Genomic DNA, 21,339 nt, shown 5'->3' on the forward strand with positions numbered 1-21,339 from the left:
TCTAGACATAGACTCTCAATATCCAACTCCCAATATGGAAATATTTCCATATTTGCCATATGACAACTCATTCTTAATAGAATCTTATATATTCATAATAATGTCGATATGGTCCATCCAATACCATACTTCTAACTACTCACAAGCGACCAATCCTCAGCGAACTTTGGATCATCCTTTGATAGTTGTTTAATTATATTAGTCAAAAACGATTCTTGTCCTTTTTCCCTCTTAATGCGCTAGACATTTGGAAAATTTTAGAATGGTCAAATATTATAGCACTTGCAATCAATCCTATACCCAAAGCGTATGGGACACGATGTATAAAGATACGATACTCTATCAATCTTCTGTCATAATATTTTATGTGTCACGTTCTTACAATTCAAACTATGAAGAGGGATGTCGTAATCATAATCGAAATTTAAGAACACACTATGTATCCTTTGACTAAATTTATTAAAATTTCTCAATCTAAGCTTTAGATTTTGAAACGAAGTACAATATTCTCTCCCTTAATTATAGCAAAACAAGTTTTCAACCCTTACGACTTTGCAAAGTATAACTCTTGTTTTCTATAATTAATATTGCTAACTTGCAATACTTGCCTTAATAATCATACAAGCATAACATTTATGCTCCCATTATCATGATGATTGTTATCTTATAAGCATAACACTTATGCTCCCACTAGCTTTGACATGTATTCAGAAAACAGCTGAACTTACAGAAAACAATACCTATTGAATTTCTTAAGTTCATATTTCTAATACCCAATTGCCAAATCTCACAATTCGAACTATGGAAAGGGATGCCGTAACCATAATCGAATTCGAGAATACACTTTTCACAATTGCTATCTTCTTAAAATCTCTCTTAGTGAAAGCATTTCCTCACAGTCATTTTCATGAAGGAGGGAATCTTATGACACTTAGATTTTATGGTGTATGTGTTCCTATCCATGTGAATTTGCCAAAACCAAAGTTTGCGACAAATCCAAACTCATATGGACTGAACTTTTTCAATCTTGATTTCTTGCCTTATGGTAACACGAGTGCTCACCATGTCTTCCAAGTAGCTTAGCAACTTATCCTTACATATCAATGTACTTTCCATCGATCAAGGTGCTTTGTCTTTATGCATTCAAATGAGAACTCATAGAACTCACATGCATAATTAACTCGATTGGAATGGCATAGAAACAAAATAATGTCAACACGACAGGTTATAAACCTCAAGTTGTGTGCTAGTGATAATTAATTAGGGTTATTCTTGATTTGTTCTTGAAACTTTTCAAGACCATCATTAAGACTCCCACTGACTCCCTGACATATAAGGTTCTCTTGTCAAGAAACTTTTTCTTGATAAACAAATATTCAAGAGTTAGTGTGGCTTTTATCAAGACAAAACACTTCACAAAATTGGTCCTAGTTGGTCTTTGTCTTATCCAAGATATCAACTTACCAATTTCAAATGTGCAAGAATAAGAAAACCTTTTTCCAAATTCCACATTTGATAAGTGTTATAAACCTTCTTTAGACTTGTCACTCAATGTCACAATCTTAACTCTAAGACTTGTTTTTGGAACGAGGTATGATTGACTTCTTGATTTAACCATTTCTTCAATTCTCGATTCCTCTTCTCATACATGCAATTATACTAAGACTCACTTAGAGGATTAACTGAGATATGGTTCTTAATCATTAAGACATATCATAAAACATAATAAAAGGTACTCTCCCTTCTTATTAGAATAGAGAAACGTTTATCTTTCTGCCTACTTGATTCTTCTTATTCGTTCTGCTATTGATTGAAACTCTTTCAATCAACTCAGAATTATACTCAATCTTACAAGTATAACCATATTCACTAAACTTAAGTAAATCATGATGAATATCTTTTTCACTCTTGTGGTAGAATTGATCAACGTACGACCTAATGTACTTGATCTCCTAGTCCTTCAATTGACACTTTGTCAAGGAATTAGTCTAAATTTCCCAAATGTGAAAGTTTTTCATTCATCATACAATACTCGTTGCATGATTCTAAGTTTCTGTCCAATTGAAACTTGGGCGATGAGAAACTCTCCCTATTTGGTAAATTCCTGTCATTTCCACAAATAACATAATTAAGAATCAAATCCATTATTGCTAATAATAGAAACCCTCAAACATCAATTTTTCATGCACGCCATTGCAAGGATAAATAAATAATATAAAATCAAAATTTATTTTATTGCAGAATAATTTGTCCTTACAATGCAATTCAATTGAAAAACTATGTTAATATAGATTTTTTTAGCAATCTATTCTAACTCCAAGTAGTAGCTCAAGAATCTAATCTTCAAGTAATGCGATCGAAATCCATTTCTTCACGATTAGATTCAGCTCACTTCTTCCCTTAAGCTTCCTCTCTTTCCTTCGATCCTACAAAACATCAAAATTTAATCTTATCACATCATGTATTAAGAATCTAGAATAGGAACTTAAAAGAGTTAGTTAATGGATTTCACCTGAAGTAGCGCCATACGTTTTGACTCTCCCGTCTCTTAGATCTTTCAAGTAAATAGGGCAGCTTCGTCACCAATGCCCCTTCTCTTGGCAATAAAAGCAAATGGACTCCTTTGGCATAGCACATTGGACAATCATAGACTTAGTTCTTACTAGACTTCCGATGTTGCCAGTGTCCATTGAAGTTTGGGAGTTTGACTCACCAGACAAATTTGCTTGACCAGCACGCCAAATCATTGTTGATTGAACAACTATAAGCAAATAGGTGAGATCAATGAGGGTCACGTCGTGATCCATCATATAGTACTCTCTAACGAACTCACTATATGATTCAGGAAGCGACTGAAGAACCCAGTCAACAGTCAACTCACCTGAAATCTCGACACCCAACATCCTTAACATATCAATGTGTGACTCCATCTCTAAGACATGTACACACACAAGTTTCCCATCTTCATGTTTACTTATCAAAAGGGTTGAGTGAGCTTGAACTTTTCAAGCCTTCGAACTTGTGGGTTAGGGAGAATAATTGGAGGAGGTGGAGGAATTGAAGCATGATCTCGTGTTCCTCAATTGAATCGTGGAATATCATCTTCATGTGGAAAGCTTGTTCCATAGGATTTGGGAAGACCATAGTTGTCATACTTTGACATCTACAAAACGGGAGAAAAAATTCAAGTTAGTTGATTGATTGAGTCCTTAATAAATCACCCAAATGAGATATTAAGGCTAGGACCCAACACAATATTCCACAACTTGGGAGAGGGATGCCGTAACCCAAATTGTAGAACATTTGAAGGTAAGTGAATGACAATTCACTAATTTTCCACCATGAAAAACGAAAAAGAGATTAGGTTTTAAATGTATTGAAAAATTCCTAGATCCTTTGAGATTCATTGAACTTTTCAATGGCATGTTTAAATCTCGATATGCCCCTCGATTTGTGACTGGGATGCCGAGGATCACAAAACAGGGTGTGAATAACCATGCAAACTTACATGGTGTCCCTAATGTTACAGTCACCTATTCGATGTGCCGGTTAACCACACACGCTCCACCGAACTATGACAAACATTGAGTCGCCCTTTGCTACCTTTTCTTAGAACCATTTAGTGTGCCGGTTAACCACACACGCTCCACTAACGTCTTCGCAAGGGCACAAAGTGTAATTTCATGGAATTGCATCAATTCACTTTTGCCTAAAGTAACTAAGATTGGGAATTTTGTAAAAACATTTAGTTACTTTATACTTCATTATACTTTTAATGGAAAGGGTTTGCCCTATCCTACCCGTTCGGCTAACGACCCTCCACCAATCAAGGAAGCGGTGGGTGAGAGTGGACACCCACTAAATGACCATTTTATAGGCCATAACCTTATACCCCCTTATAGATCGGCTTCGTGAATGAGGCCTACTAACGGTAACACTAGAAGTTTAAGTTATACATATATAGTATTAGACTTTTAATGTTATATATAGTATAAGGGTGTATTTTACGCTTTTAAAATACTAGGTGGTTTAATTTGATAAATTACACTTTTAATTTGATTAAATATAAACGATATGATTATGGATTTATAAACTCTCTTTTAATGTAACGTCCGCAAATCCGGGCTAGTCAAATTAGAGGCAATAGGGGTCGAAAACGACTTTTCGACAAAAGATTATTTAGAATAAATAATCTTAACCAAGTTGTAGAGTATGTTACGAGGTTTTCGTACATATAAAGAACGCCGAAATCCGAGTTATAACGAAGAAGTTATGACCCGTTGAAGTTTCGCGACAGAACCGGCACGATACCGGGAAGCGTAAATAGTAAATTTACGATATAGCGAGATTTAGCCTTAGCGATCTAAACGAAAGTCGTAGAATATGTTAAACTAAGAAAATCGATAAAAAGAACGCCCAAATCTGACTTCGTATGAGGAAGTTATGATTTTTCTAAGATTTAGCATAGCAGTGCACAGCCCGAAATCTGAATTTTAGATCGGTCGATTTTTAGCCGACGGGATCTAAATGAAAGTTATAGTACTCGTAAATACCAACGCGTGGATATAAAGAACGTCGACAATAGAGCTCGTATGCAAAAGTTATGGACGAAGCTTAGTCCCTACTTTTCGAGCGCGGCGAATTCGATACAGTTTCGTAAATACGAGATAGAATGAGAATTAGCCAACGAGGTCTAAATGAGAGTTGAAGATCTCATTAATAGGAACTCAACGGTAAAAAGACAGACAAAAATGGAGCTCGTATGCGAAAGTTATGGACGAAGCTTAGTCCCTACTTTTCGAGTGCGGCGAATTTGATACAGTTTTGTAAATCCGAGATAGAATGAGAATTAGCCAACGAGGTCTAAATGAAAGTTGAAGATCTCATTAATAGGAACTCAACAGTAAAAAGACAGACAAAAACGGAGCTCGTATGCAAAAGTTACGGACGAAGCTTGGAGACTACTTTACTATACACTTCCTATAAATACAAGGGTGAACTCCTCATATTTTCTTCACATCATAAGCCTTTCTTTCTCTCTCTAACTTCTCTCTAACCTCCCTAAACCCCTCCCAAGTCTAGGGAACCTCCCTATCACGAGAAGAAAGCCCCGGAGCGCCCGACGGCTCCGAGAAGAAAAGATTTCGGCTCGGAAACGCTGCTCCAGCGAAGCCTGGTTTTTAATAAAAACCCGCTGTAAGTGAGCTACGCCTATAGTATATTTAATATAGATTTTATTTAATTATAGTAACATTGTTAGGACCTTAAAATAATTATTTAGGCTATTATTATGAGTTATATTGAGTGTTATTTAACGCTTATATAATAGTAATAATAGCTAGACTATTAAATTAGTCTCGTCAAGCGTTAGACTAAACTCTAGTGGTAATGATACTAGGTTTCGTCAAGGGATAATTGTTTTAAGAGTAACGAAGTGCTGTCCGAGTGCCGACTCACCACCTTTCAAGTGAGTTCATGGTCCCTTTCATCTTACACATAGATATGAAGTATTTTATATAAACTACGTGCTATGTGTGCATATTATCTGAATACTTGCTTTCTATGCTGGTTGAACGTTTTATACATGTTTTAGAGGACTTAAACTGTATACGTATCTTATATATATGAAAATGTTGGGTATGAGATGGTAGACGAATGATGAGAGATAGAAGATGACGTGAGTATATATTGGCAGCTATAGACTTAGTGCCTATGGGACAAACACCGGTAGCTATGGACTTAGTACCTTTTAGACGTTGGTAGCTATGGATTTAGTACCTGTTGGGAATTGGTAGCTATGGACTTAGTACCTATTAGTTAGACGTTGGTAGCTAAGGATTTAGTACCTGTAGGAATTGGTAGTTATGGACTTAGTACCTGTTGAACATTGGTAGCTATGGACTTAGTACCTATTAGATAAAGACTAGTAGCTATGGATTTAGTACCCGATGAATAGACTATAGCAGCTATGGAATTAGTGCTTTATGAACGAACATTGGTAGCTATGGATTTAGTGCCAGTCCCATAACCCTGGAAGTAAGGGACTTCGGAATAAACGAATGCAGGATAGATGACTCTTAGGTTAAATCCTTAAAGAGTAAAGAAGATAATGGGGATGGGTAATTGGGTTGATTGTTTGATTGAACATAATAATTATATTATTGTGGGTTGAAAACCCTATGTACTCACCAGGTTTCCCAACCTGACCCACTCGGTTTATGTATATCACAGGTGACGAAGTGAAGTGACATTACACTGAGAGATTTAAAAGAGATGTAGATCACTAGTGTAAATCATTGTAAGTTCTGTTTATGCTTATGTTTCGGTATTAACGATGACATCCCAAACATTTTAAAATGAAATAAATACGTTTCTTCGAAAATGTTTTAATAACGTATTTACCATGTTTTTCTGGGAACAAATTCCGCAACCTTTTTATAAAATGAAGTACTCTGATTTTTATAAAGCATAAACAAAATCGGTCTTTTCTGGCCGTGATTTTGGGGATGTCACAGTTGGTATCAGAGCATTAGTTTAAGCGAACTAGGAATATGGATTTATTTCTAGACTTAAACTTAGAATGCTAAGCGATGATTGTGAGGTGTGAGCACTAGCTTATTTTAGGAATTGTGCCTAAAATGCTTTTATGTGCTAAATGCTTTGTGCATGATATGTTGTTAATTGTTCGGATCTATGGTCTGTTGCCGACCGGATCTGGAAACCTTATGTGTTTAGGATTCTAAACGTACGACTACAGTATTAGAACTAGCATGTAAACGTTTCGGAGTGATAAGGATGATTTAAACGTCAAGTAAAGGTCTAAATTCACCTTATTCGGTGTATAGATCGAGATGGTAAGGACCCATAGCGGAAACGTAAACGCAAATGGGAACAGGAACCAACCCCCAGTGGTTTAGCAAATACCTGTTGTAGAAGAAGTTGCGCCTGAGCCAGTCACCATGGCTGGAGTTCAAGCCATGATCCGGGCTATGTTGGCTGAACAAAGGGAAGAAATGAGACGGATGTTGAATAGGAACGAACCTACTATGCCCATTGAGCAACCTGAACTGATTCCTGAGCAATCTGAGGAAGGCAAGTACAGCCGCCAAGTGAGTCAAGTTGGGACTCAAGGTGAGCAAAGGGATGGCCAGAAGGGAGAAACAACAAGGATGGGCGGATGTACAAGAACTTCTTGGGTGCGAAACCACCAAGCCTCTCAGGAAGTCCAAATCCGGTTGAGATTATGGATTGGATCTCTGAGATGGAGATGGTGTTTGAGAGTTGCAGCTGTAATGAGAAACAGAAGACTATCTTTGCAGTAAGACAGCTGAAAACTGGAGTCTTGAGTTGGTGGAAGCTATCGGCAGATACGATGCCACGAGGAGAAGCCTTAAGGATGTCGTGGGAAGAGTTTTTGGAATAGTTGAAAATGCAGTATTGCTCGGAGGTAGATCTGATAGACCTAAACAACGAGTTTCAGAACCTGAAGAAAGGGAAAATGAGTGTTGATGAGTATGCCACCGCATTTACCAAGAGGATGAAGCTATTTCCCTACTTGGTGCCTACTGAACTCTCCAAGATTTATAGGTTTGCTAACGGACTGCCCACTGACTTTGGTCCAATGGTCAAAATGGCAACTACCTTGAAAGCAGCTGTTAGGGCAGCTAAGAACGTAGAGGCCCAGATAAGAGAAAAGGGTCTAGAAAAAGATAAGGCAGGAGAGAAGCGAAAGTTTGAGGGATCTTCGAGGTCGAACAAGGAAAGCAAATTCTCAAAACTCGGAGGAGCAGATGGAGGTGAAACAAGATGGTGTGATAAATGCAAGAAGAAGCATGGTGGGAAGTGCAACGAAGAAGTGACTTGTTACAAGTGTGGGAGGACGGGTCACTATTCCAGAGACTGCACACATAATGACAAAGTATGCTATGGATGTGGAGGCAAGGGGCACATGTCCAGAGACTGCCCAAGGAAAAATAAAGCAACAAGACCAGAAACGTCACCAAGGCCAAGGTCATTTCACATGATCCTCGACGAAGCATAGAACCATGCGAGGAATCAAGAATGAGGACTTCTTACCCGAAGATCGGATTATGTAGTAGCCATAGTTTCGTATGATGTAGCCTAGTAGAGGCATAGTCAAGGGTGAACTTGAACACCTATGTAATCGTTTCAAGAATTACTATAAAACCTTCGTTTTGTTATCTGATGTGTTGAATGATTGTATGATTTGCTACATGGTGACTTGGGAAACTGCGAGACAATACTTGGGACGAGTATGAGTAGGTGTGAATGGTAGTAGAGGCCTATACTATCGGAAGCACAGGACTCACACTTGGATCAGGGAAAGTCACAAGGTTACCAAGAAGCTAGTAATTGATTTCGTTTTATTCAAGTGTGTTGTTACCATCGTTTCGGTAATGACTAAGAAGATTGTTGATATTCCGACCCTAGTGGTCATATCGAATCGAGTCCGACTACGATGAGTATGTTGTGTGGTTCAGAGGACCAAGTTTGATGTAGCGTCCGACTTAAACCAAACGGTTGAAATCAAAGCAATCAATAGAAGTATCGCACTCGTTGTTAAAGAAGTTGGTGGCTAGAAATGCCTAATTTTAAAGTGTGATTATATCACATTAGAACATGAAGGAAGGCATAGTCTATTTTAGAATTTAACTCTAAGAGACCTAAGTCTAAGTGTTGCAACATACGATGATAGGTCATTAGAATATGACACATCGATCCATAGTAGTAATAAAAGAAGTCATCTCAAATCCGTATCCAGCAAGGATCAAGATTGTGACTTGAAGGTCATAATTTGGAGTCTAACCTGAGGTAGAGAGCAGGTGCACGATCGAGTACTCTTATAGTCAATGAGTTTAAGAGATAGAATTGAAGGAATGTAGAAGTTATAATTATTACATAGGATGAAAAGATGACGAATGGAGTCATTATACGACCCTGTTTCGTTGATGATTCCGGGACGTAATCATCCTAAGGGGGAGATAATTGTAACGTCCGCAAATCCGGGCTAGTCAAATTAGAGGCAATAGGGGTCGAAAACGACTTTTCGACAAAAGATTATTTAGAATAAATAATCTTAACCAATTTGTATAGTATGTTACGAGGTTTTCGTACATATAAAGAACGCCGAAATCCGAGTTATAACGAAGAAGTTATGACCCGTTGAAGTTTCGCGACAGAACCGACACGATACCGGGAAGCGTAAATAGTAAATTTACGATATAGCGAGATTTAGCCTTAGAGATCTAAACGAAAGTCGTAGAATATGTTAAACTAAGAAAATCGATAAAAAGAACGCCCAAATCTGACTTCGTATGAGGAAGTTATGATTTTTCTAAGATTTAGCATAGCAGTGCACAACCCGAAATCTGAATTTTAGATCGGTCGATTTTTAGCCGACGGGATCTAAATGAAAGTTATAGTACTCGTAAATACCAACGTGTGGATATAAAGAACGTCGACAATAGAGCTCGTATGCAAAAGTTATGGACGAAGCTTAGTCCCTACTTTTCGAGCGCGGCGAATTCGATACAGTTTCGTAAATACGAGATAGAATGAGAATTAGCCAACGAGGTCTAAATGAGAGTTGAAGATCTCATTAATAGGAACTCAACGGTAAAAAGACAGACAAAAATGGAGCTCGTATGCGAAAGTTATGGACGAAGCTTAGTCCCTACTTTTCGAGCGCGGCGAATTTGATACAGTTTTGTAAATCCGAGATAGAATGAGAATTAGCCAACGAGGTCTAAATGAAAGTTGAAGATCTCATTAATAGGAACTCAACAGTAAAAAGACAGACAAAAACGGAGCTCGTATGCAAAAGTTACGGACGAAGCTTGGAGACTACTTTACTATACACTTCCTATAAATACAAGGGTGAACTCCTCATATTTTCTTCACATCATAAGCCTTTCTTTCTCTCTCTAACTTCTCTCTAACCTCCCTAAACCCCTCCCAAGTCTAGGGAACCTCCCTATCACGAGAAGAAAGCCCCGGAGCGCCCGACGGCTCCGAGAAGAAAAGATTTCGGCTCGGAAACGCTGCTCCAGCGAAGCCTGGTTTTTAATAAAAACCCGTTGTAAGTGAGCTACGCCTATAGTATATTTAATATAGATTTTATTTAATTATAGTAACATTGTTAGGACCTTAAAATAATTATTTAGGCTATTATTATGAGTTATATTGAGTGTTATTTAACGCTTATATAATAGTAATAATAGCTAGACTATTAAATTAGTCTCGTCAAGCGTTAGACTAAACTCTAGTGGTAATGATACTAGGTTTCGTCAAGGGATAATTGTTTTAAGAGTAACGAAGTGCTGTCCGAGTGCCGACTCACCACCTTTCAAGTGAGTTCATGGTCCCTTTCATCTTACACATAGATATGAAGTATTTTATATAAACTACGTGCTATGTGTGCATATTATCTGAATACTTGCTGTCTATGCTGGTTGAACGTTTTATACATGTTTTAAAGGACTTAAACTGTATACGTATCTTATATATACGAAAATGTTGGGTATGAGATGGTAGATGAATGATGAGAGATAGAAGATGACGTGAGTATACATTGGCAGCTATAGACTTAGTGCCTATGGGACAAACACCGGTAGCTATGGACTTAGTACCTTTTAGACGTTGGTAGCTATGGATTTAGTACCTGTTGGGAATTGGTAGCTATGGACTTAGTACCTATTAGTTAGACGTTGGTAGCTAAGGATTTAGTACCTGTAGGAATTGGTAGCTATGGACTTAGTACCTGTTGAACATTGGTAGCTATGGACTTAGTACCTATTAGATAAAGACTGGTAGCTATGGATTTAGTACCCGATGAATAGACTATAGCAGCTATGGAATTAGTGCTTTATGAACGAACATTGGCAGCTATGGATTTAGTGCCAGTCCCATAACCCTGGAAGTAAGGGACTTCGGAATAAACGAATGCAGGATAGATGACTCGTAGGTTAAATCCTTAAAGAGTAAAGAAGATAATGGGGATGTGTAATTAGGTTGATTGTTTGATTGAACATAATAATTATATTATTGTGGGTTGAAAACCCTATGTACTCACCAGGTTTCCCAACCTGACCCACTCAGTTTATGTATATCACAGGTGACGAAGTGAAGTGACATTACACTGAGAGATTTAAAAGAGATGTAGATCACTAGTGTAAATCATTGTAAGTTCTGTTTATGCTTATGTTTTGGTATTAACGATGACATCCCAAACATTTTAAAATGAAATAAATACGTTTCTTCGAAAATGTTTTAATAACGTATTTACCATGTTTTTCTGGGAACAAATTCCGCAACCTTTTTATAAAATGAAGTACTCTGATTTTTATAAAGCATAAACAAAATCGGTCTTTTCTGGCCGTGATTTTGGGGATGTCACATTTAATTATATTTTTAATTAACTTAACAAAACCATAAGGGTGTAATTTGAACTTTTCAAAACTAGGGGGTTTAGAATTTATACTTTCAAAATTAAACCTTTTAGTTAAACAATTTAAATTCCAAAACATTAATATGTCCATGGTCATTGTTACTTGTATTCCACCAATTTAAATACATTTATCAAATTCACGCTTAGCTAGACTAATCTCAATGTTTCTGTCAACATTTCTGAGATATGTCCATGGTAATGCATGGAAGTAGGTATTGTACGAGTGATATTTAGGTTTTAATTTTATTAAAAATTTTCGAAAATCCAACACTTAAATTTTAAAATTTTAAATATTAAAACATTGATTTAGTAATTATCCAAAATTAAACAATTAATTTTAATTATTAAATCTTGTAGGATTATCTATTAAATTAAACAATTAATTTAATATAATCTCATATCCCCTAAGATATGAAAATTTATGGAATGGGATAATTCATAAGATCTTTAATTATCTATTTAAGGAATCAAGGATAATTACAAGATATGGCATTATCCAAATCCCTAAAATTTATGAATCCTATCTAGGGACAAGGCAAATTTTGAAATTCTAGGGTTAGACAACCCTAAAATCGAAATCTTGGGGCCAAAGAAAAAGGTTTAGGAAACCCTACCAAAAATTTTGAAATCTAGGGTTTAGAAACCCTAATTTCGAAAATCAAGCCTCCAGGGTTTATTAGCCATAAACCTTAATTATCATATTCATAAATTTGTATCAAATCTAATTGAAAACAAAAGGCAATGGCTCCGATACCACTGATGGGTTTTATACAAACAATCCTATGTGAGCATGCAACCCTAGAGTTAGATCTATGTTTTCATTATTAGTTATACAACTTTATGAACACAAAAAGAAACCTGGCATGCTAGTACTATTTTCGAAATCCACATAGAAGAATAGAATACATACCTTTTGTTGTTATATAGTAATAACAACCAGTTTCTTGAATCTCCTTAGCTTTGAAAGCAAGTACCACAAGTGTAGTGCCTCTAATGGATCACAAACACACTACGTTAAAGGATGAATATGGGAGAGAGGAGAGAAGGGTATCTTGCCCTAGAATTCGTCCCTTTTAGGTTTTCCCAAATCTTGGACGAAATCTTAGTGCCTTAGGGTGCTATTTATACTTAAGGCTAACTAGGGTTTCAAGGTGTAAACCCTAATCCCTTAGCTTAGCGCCTAAGCAAGTCCATGGACTCCTTTCCTTAAGCCCTTGGACGAAAACTCTTAGATCCTTCTAGGATTTTCGTTCAAGCCTTAATAAAGGTGATCCAATGGCCCAAAGCCTCAACTATTGAATAATTACAAAATAGCCCCTGTACTTTTAATTAATTCCTTTAATCTCGAAATTAATTCCTAATTAATTTCTGATTAAATACTAATTAATAATATGATTCCAAATTAATATATTATTCATATAATATATTAACACATCATATTTATACCCAATTTATTATTCTTAACAATAAACCAGCCTCTCTCCTCAACAATTATCTTGTCTAGTCACCAGTGTGAAGGCAACCCAAAAGGACCATGCTCACAATCGGGTCAAGTACATACCAAAATAATTATGGACTTAGACACTAATCCAACAATATAACCTAAGTGGTTAACCTAGCAATTGATAAGGGATAAAAATATTTATAAATAAAGGCATTGTTAGAAAAGTGCACTTAGTTCCTCAACAATCATCCTGTCTAGTCACCAGTGTGAAGGCAACCCAAAAGGACCATGCTCAAAATCGGGTCAAGTACATACCAAAATAATTATGGACTTAGACACTAATCCAACAATATAACCTAAGTGGTTAACCTAGAAATTGATATGGGATTAAAGTATTTATAAATAAAGGCATTGTTAGAAAAGTGCACTTAGTTTCTAGGTGTATCCAGATCGATGCCTATAATATGCAATGCCTGTATGCACACTGAAAATTTTTGTTTTTCAAAATTTTAAGTTGAAAATTGTTTTGAACATAATTCTACTATAACCGTTTCCAAACTCGTGATAACTTTCTTGAATTAAGCATAGTTGGCCAGGCTATGTAGTGGTTCCGAGATTTAAGTGAACTTGAAGAACCAAGTATACTAGTCATAGTTTCAACTTTGACTTATCTTCCACGAGACTCCGACCTAATTTCTACTACTAGGTCAAGTGCATAATGTGTGAGTATGATTCATGAAAAGGTGTTCGAGTCAAAGAGTGACCCAAATATGGATAGTCTCTACAATTAAGTAGTTGTAAAATTCACATAACAATGTGAAATCTAAGTACACTGTCCATCGTTTCTAATTGTTTCCTAGTTTTTAGTAGGTTATAACTTAGCATCTAGTTACTAAGTCTAGTATGTGTCGTGCCTACACATGCAACTAAGTTTATCAAATCTAAAACTAACTTGAATTTTGACGGTTGTCACAGTCTCCTTTGGTTGAAACAATTTCGTCCCGAAATTCAATTCGTGACGCATTCTATTAGAGGTAAGTCGAATACAATTGTATAATTAAAGAGATGGTGACCTGAAGAGATATTTGATTTATTTGGGTTAACTCATCATGGTAAGAGCCCAATTCTTTAGTTATAATGAAACTAGTGTGTCCCTAATTCGACTTCTATCATCTAGATTGTGGGAAACTTGGTTTATGGAATCATGATCCAACCATGGAGAACTAGACAAAAAGATTATCTAACTAGATATTATTTGAATTAAGAGAGCGCTATAATTTTTTTTTTGAGAAATTTTCCAATTATTTAATTCATGACAAATTCAAGTTTACGAGGAGTCAGAATACTTATCAAAACAAGTTTGAGAGTTTAGGAACTCACTGAAAATTGCAAAGTAATATGCTATTTTAAGAAAGGTGTAAAAATGTCAATCTTTGAAAATAGTGCATTCTTAGTTTAGCGTTTCTACAAAAACAACCATTTAGAGAATATATAATCGTAAAATTCAAAACTTTTGATGAATTTAAAGAAAAGAAGAAACATAAGGAAACATATCCTTCACATATATTTTTTGTAAAATAGAAAAATTATAAGCATAATGGTATTCATCTTGTGTATTAATTATAAGCAAAAATACAATGAAACTTGCATTTTAAATCAAGTTTCCGAATTTAGAACGAAAGAGCAAATGAAAATAAGGATTACTTGTTTATTGTAGATTTCAAAATAAAAACAAGATGTATATGATAAAAGGCGTAATTGAATATATCAAATTTGACTACATCAAAAGTATGCATCACGACTATACACGTATTAATCGCTCAAAATGAAAGGGTAGACTTTTAGTCTTTATGTACACGAACATGATACCAGGAGAAGCAAAATAGACAAAAACAAAGTTAGACAATGTATTATGTTAATATTATGGCGTGCGAGATCTAAAATCAGAAGGAGAGCGAGAAATAAAGTTCAGGGGAAAGAAAAAGGAAGGTAGCGGTGGCAATGATTGTTATTGATAAAATTATAAGAACAATACATGTAGGTAGATTTAAAACCAGGTTGAGATATATTTCAAACTTCTATATTTGATGTATATTGATGATTAAATAGACATGTGGGAGTTTTAAAGTGTTTGCTAAGGATTGCTAAAAATTCATAAGTTATCTATTAAGTTAAACTCCATTTGTGAAAAAGAAGAAGCCCTACAAATGGCAATTGAAAATCTGACAATTTTGACTTTTTAGACTGAAGTCCAACAATGATAAAAATGGATAAGGTAAACACTCAATATATTTAGAAGAATAATTATTCATTGTTGAAAGTGTATCACTGGAAATTTAAAAGTGAACACTAAGTTTTCAAATGCTATAAATTCTAAAAAAAAATTATTGATTATCAAACTATATTGAAGCAAAGTACTATATAAGGTATGTTTTGAAATACAAGCATCATAGATGTCTTATAAACAGGTTTGAAGTGGAAATTTGCATAAATATCATGTTGGGTTTCGAGAAAAAACATTAAAGTAAATTACAATGTCTAAATGAGAAAGCTGTTAAAAGTGTCAAAACAAAAGTGTTTTGAAGATTCGATGAAACTTTTTCACAAAATATGAACTTCAATGTCCTATGTTTAAGTTTTATAGCATAGACTTTAAACACTTTTATAAAAGAAAATGTTTCTAAGTTTTTCGAAAACGTGTCAAAATGGTAAGCAAGGTTTAAAATGGTTTATAAGCCCTTAAAAGCACAGTTATCCATTGAAATGGATTTGAAATGATATTGAAATAGAAAGATTTAAACCAGTATTTGTTATATTGAGTTTTGAAGAAAAGTGTTTAGTTAAAGCAAATTGTCAAAAGATTATTAGCAAGAATATGGCTTACACTGTTAGGAAAGGTCTAGTAAGTTGTATGAAGTGGTTATAAAATATTTTATCGATGATAAGTAAAACCCATGAAGCGAAATAACTTTTTGATGGAAGATTAAGAAGTAAGGAATAAGTATATTGGTGTAGCTGATCCTACCTAAATACTAAGGCAAGTACAAGGCGAGTACCGATGTATTTTCCCCAAGATAAAGGACAAGAAAAGTTGTTAGTAAAACGTTTTATGGTGTCAATGCAGTTTATGACCTTTTATAGAGGTCAAAGGGATATCCTATGTTAAGTTTTAAGCTCAAGGTGGAAACAACCTAGAGCTAAACCATAGCATAAAGGCGAAGCCTTGTGTGTCAGTAGCAATTGGTTAAACCTCTGTGTCTCCTCGTGAGTCGACACATCTACCTTCAAACACGATGCTACAATTCTCATCCGTTTCGGTATCGGAATGCTTTCCTAGTTCTAACTCTAGTACGAAGACGATGAAGAGGTATCGAGGAATAATTGGTATAGGTTTCGATCTAAGATTATTACTAGTGTATATCTAGCTACTAACCTTACATCTAAAGTCAATAGCTATAGAGGAATACTCATTCTCAATACTAAGTGCATTGCTCCTAGAGTAGCTAGTGATATAACCTAAGTGGTTAACCTAGCAGTTGATAAGGGATAAAATTTTTTAGAAATAAAGGCATTGTTAGAAAAGTGCACTTAGTTTCTAAGTGTATCTAGATGAATGCCTATAATATGCAATGCCTGTATGCACACTGAAAACTTTTGTTTTTCAAAATTTTAAGTTGAAAATTGTTTTGAACATAATTCTACTATAACCGTTTCCAGCCTCGCGTTAACTTTCCTTAATTAAGCATAGTTGGCCAGGCTATCCTTAATTAAAGTCCAATAATGCGTAGTCGAATTAGTTATACCAGTAGTATGTTTAGTATTTTAAAAACATTTTGAAAATTTTTGGCCATAGTTGTGGTTCTCTAAAAGAAAACCGGTATTCTCTATAACCTTCGGCTCTGATACCATTTCTATCACACCACGCAAAAGCGGAAACACGAGGCGTGACAGTACAAAGGGTTTCATAGCAAAAGTTAAAAGACAACACCAACCATAGTTTTAAAAATCATTACAAATTTACAATGGGTTTGAACAACTTTTAAAAGAAATTACAATGTGAATTGAAATACAACACATGTGAATGCTCCTAAAAGAGATGTGTCTCTATGTGCCTCTTACTAGATGATTCCTGAAAATGCATGCAAAACGAGCGTCAACTATAAAAATAGTTGGTGAGTACTCACATATTAAAAATAATATTGGTTTCAAGAATCAGAATAAAAGTTTTGATAAAAGTTTCCATAAATAAAAGTATATTGCTAAAATGAGTTTTCAAGAATCGAAATAATATTCGTTGTTACAAGGAGCAAACAATTTCATTTCTAAAACAAATATATAAGTTTTCAATAATAAAAGTTCAATGCTATAGTGAGAAACAAAGTTTGTTGCTATAATAAGCATAAAAGTTTCATTGCTAAAATAAGTATACAAGTTTGATTGCTAAAATAAGTATAAATGTGTTGTTGCTAACATGAGAATACAAGTTTCGTATGTGCATAAAGATTCCATTCATGAGTTCACAACCCAAGCCTAATGACCGAATCGTGCCCTATTGATTACTATGTGTATTGCAAACATAGAGAATAAAATTGTAAAAGGCACTCAAGCGAATCATGCGAGTGAGGAGTTGTCTACCTCCTGATAGCGCTATGCATAATAACCATAGGCTGAAAAGAGTTAATGAGTTGTGTCGAGAGATTCCAAGGAGTTAACCACGATACATTCCTCATGAATTAAAGTAACATACACATACATGAAAAATATGGCAACCAAGTTTATACGAGTCAAAATAAATACAACGAACATTAACAGTTTTTGGACATGCTTTTCCACCCCAAAACATTTAAAACCGAAAATAGCGGAAGTCGTGAATACTCACAATGCTTTAAGATGATGCAAATGATGCCTTGAACTACGTTCCACTTGTACCACTATCGATTCCTACATGATGTTACACACTAATGAGTCTCTAATAGAAAGTTAATACTAGTATACTTGCCACTACAATAGAATTATGATAATATTGTGTCAAAATTTAATATTGATAGGTTACAAACGTTTTCTGAAATGGTGAAATTTTATAACTCATGTGATTAAGATAATTTTGGATATTATTTTCCAGATTTTTGTAATATTAATTGAGGGTATTTCAATACATTTAAAGGTGTTTTAAGCTCCTAAAAATCCAAAATATTATCAAACAGCTTCCAAAAATTCTTAAACTTTGCTTTTTCATTCTAAACATAGTAGAGCTCTTCCAGAAGTTTTCTCTTGAATTTTTGACGTGGCTAACTATTTTCCAAAATTTGATGCCTTCATAACAATATCAATTCGTGAAAAATAGAATCCAGATGATAAAAATTCCTAAACTTTTTGTAATACTTCTATTAGACATAACTAAACTGGAAAAAAAATAAAAATGGATTTCTAAAATGTTTAACCCAATTTTATGATTTTTGTGTATTTATTTTAATAAAAATTGTAATAAATAGACAACAGTTTCCAAAATTGCCCAAACTTTTTTTATTACTGTTGCTAGAAATTATTAAGATGGGAAAAATATAAAAATGGATTTTGAAACTGTTTCACCAAATTTTATGGTTTTTGTGCATTCATTCTAATAAAACTTGAAATAAATAGAAAATAGTTTCCAAAATTGCCAAAACTTTTTGCAACACGGTTATTATATATATAGAAGCTTTGAAAAATATAAAAGTTATTTTTAAATTAGTCTTGCTATTTTTCTTTGTTTTATCCTCTTAAATAATCATTAATTAGAGAATAATTATTAAACAGTTTAATTAAATTACCAAAACTTTTGTAAACTTCAGTTACAATGTAATTAATCTGGGAAAAATACCAAATGTGGTTTTTATCTACTGGAATCTGATTTTGTGAATTTAAGTGTATTTAATCTTAGAAAGTAGAATAAGAATAGCATACTCAATAGAAAAATCATCTAGATTTTTATTTAGAGTTCTAACATATTATAAGGTCTTTTGGTAAATTTTCATGAATTTTGGATGAGTAGAACTAGTTTTTCCTGTTTTTAGTCCATTATAAATACAAAAATCGGGGAAAAATAGGAATGCATTATGAAAACTTCGGAAAATGTTTTTCTGAGTCTTACATGTAGAGTAGGAGCTGTGAAAATTATTAGAGTCCCTTTTCACATTCTCTAAAGTGGTTTTATGATTTATTGGGGCTAAACAAAAAGAAAATTCAAAACCAAAATAAACTGTAACAAAAGTCGATGAAACTTTAAGAGAGGTCATTATTTACCATAGGGGTCATCTAAGAATTTATCTAGGATTTATAGACCTCAGATAGTATTTTATATGATTTATGGCCCTATTTTATTGCAATAATTATAATAATTTGAGAAAAACGAATTATTTTATGAAAATTTAAAGATCGTCTTATTTTATTATTGGAATTCTTGCAAAAATTGTATTTGATCAGAAAAGAGTTTTAGGTATTTATTTGAGAATAAATACTTTATGAACATATTTGAAAGCTTTTAACAACAAAATTTGATCATCTAGCATCTAAGCTTGAAGATCATCACATGCATGTTGGTTTGAAGACCATTCATGAGTTTGAAATGGTCAAAAATCATTTTTGGAAAACAAAAAAACTTAGGGTGCATGTGCTGATTTTCCCCCAAAACTTGTAGAAAAGTGCATTATGTTGATTTTCACTTATGTTTTGGTCCTTGGATTTCACCATTTACAACATGCATGTTGTCTTTGGGTGAAATCCTACCACCATCATCATCAAAACCATGAGTGTGATCAAGTGTTATTGATTTTAATATAGAATGGAGTAGAATAAGGAGAAAGTGCAAGAAAAATAGCTAAACTTGAAGGAAAGTGAAGTAAAATGAAAGAAAATTCGTGATTACCTTCAAGATTACTTCAAATGATGAAGATTTAGAGTTTAAGGAGTGTTTTTGGCTTCATTTTCTGGAAAAATTTCGTGGTTATAGAGAAAGGAAGAGAGAAAAATGGTGTTGGGGGAATTGAAGAGTGAGAGAGAGAAGTGAAGAAGATGGAGTGTGTAGGTTGGAAAAGTTATTATGTGTGTTGGGATGATGAGAGATATGGGGAGAGAGATCTAAATTTTTCAATGAGGAGAGAGATTCCCCATCTCTTCCATTTATTTTATATAATTTCGCTCAATTTTTTATAAAATTTTCAATATTTTTATTAAAGTTGCATTTGTCTAGTTTTTGTTTATAAAAATCCTTGATTTTCTTTTTACCTTATAAATTAGGGATAAATGTTAATGTTATATATTTTATTTATCCTTGAATGTATTTTCATAATTTTAAGTCTTATAAGATCATATTATAAGGTTCATAACTATTTTTATAAATTTTTAAGGTTAAATTTCATAAATTTAGGTTTTTAGGGCATTTAGGGTTTTTGAGAGTTTGTAAATCTTTGGATATTGAAATAAATAGAATATTTGAGACTTCAAATTACTTTTGTGTTTCCTAATTCTTATTCAAGTTAGAAATAATGTTTGTAATTTATTTTTATCAGTTTATTGGCATTCTATGTATTGGTTCCGAGATTCAAGTGAACTTGAAGAACCAAGTATACTAGTCATAGGTTCAACTTTGACTTATGTTCCACGAGACTCCGACCTAATTTCTACTACTACGCCAAGTGCATAATGTGTGTGTATGAGTCATGAAAAGGTGTCCGGGTCAAAGAGTGACCCGAATATGGATAGTCTCTATAGTTAAGTAGTTGTAAAATTCACATAACACTGTGAAATCTAAGTACACTGTCCATCGTTTCTAATTGTTTCCTAGTTTTTAGTAGGTTATAACTTAGCATCTAGTTACTAAGTCTAGTATGTGTCGTGCCTACACGTGCAACTACGTTTATCAAATCTAGAACTAACTCGAATTTTGACGGTTGTCACACGCGACATGCACTCCTTTTTTTACCTATTGCTAGATATTGGATTTTAGTCATTTTTCACACCGTATTTCCTCAGAATCTCTGTAAAGTACCTTCTAGCTTTTAGTCCCATTTACTCCCGAGTTTCTGGCCTTTTCGACAAAGCCCTTCAATGACAGAGAGTCAGAGAATAGAAGCTCATAGATCGAGAATTCGTCTATGTAATTTCCTGATTTTCACTAGATTACACTGAAAGTTAAGCTACATTTATTTTATTTAAGTGTAACTTTTATTTATAGTCATAGTCGTTATTATGAACCTATAATTAAGTTTTATCAATGATTCCAAGTTGTTATACTTATTGATCTATTTACTGGGATGATATCTAGGTTGGATTTAGTGATGTGTTGAAGCTGGAATTTCCAAACAATATACTTTGTATACCAAACGGACCATACATTCGATATGATCCTACCTAGTTGTCTCTTACCATCTATAGATCAGTAGGCATTGGG

The sequence above is a fragment of the Lactuca sativa genome, chromosome 4, assembly GCF_002870075.4.
Source record: "Lactuca sativa cultivar Salinas chromosome 4, Lsat_Salinas_v11, whole genome shotgun sequence".
NCBI classification, from domain to species: domain Eukaryota; kingdom Viridiplantae; phylum Streptophyta; class Magnoliopsida; order Asterales; family Asteraceae; genus Lactuca; species Lactuca sativa.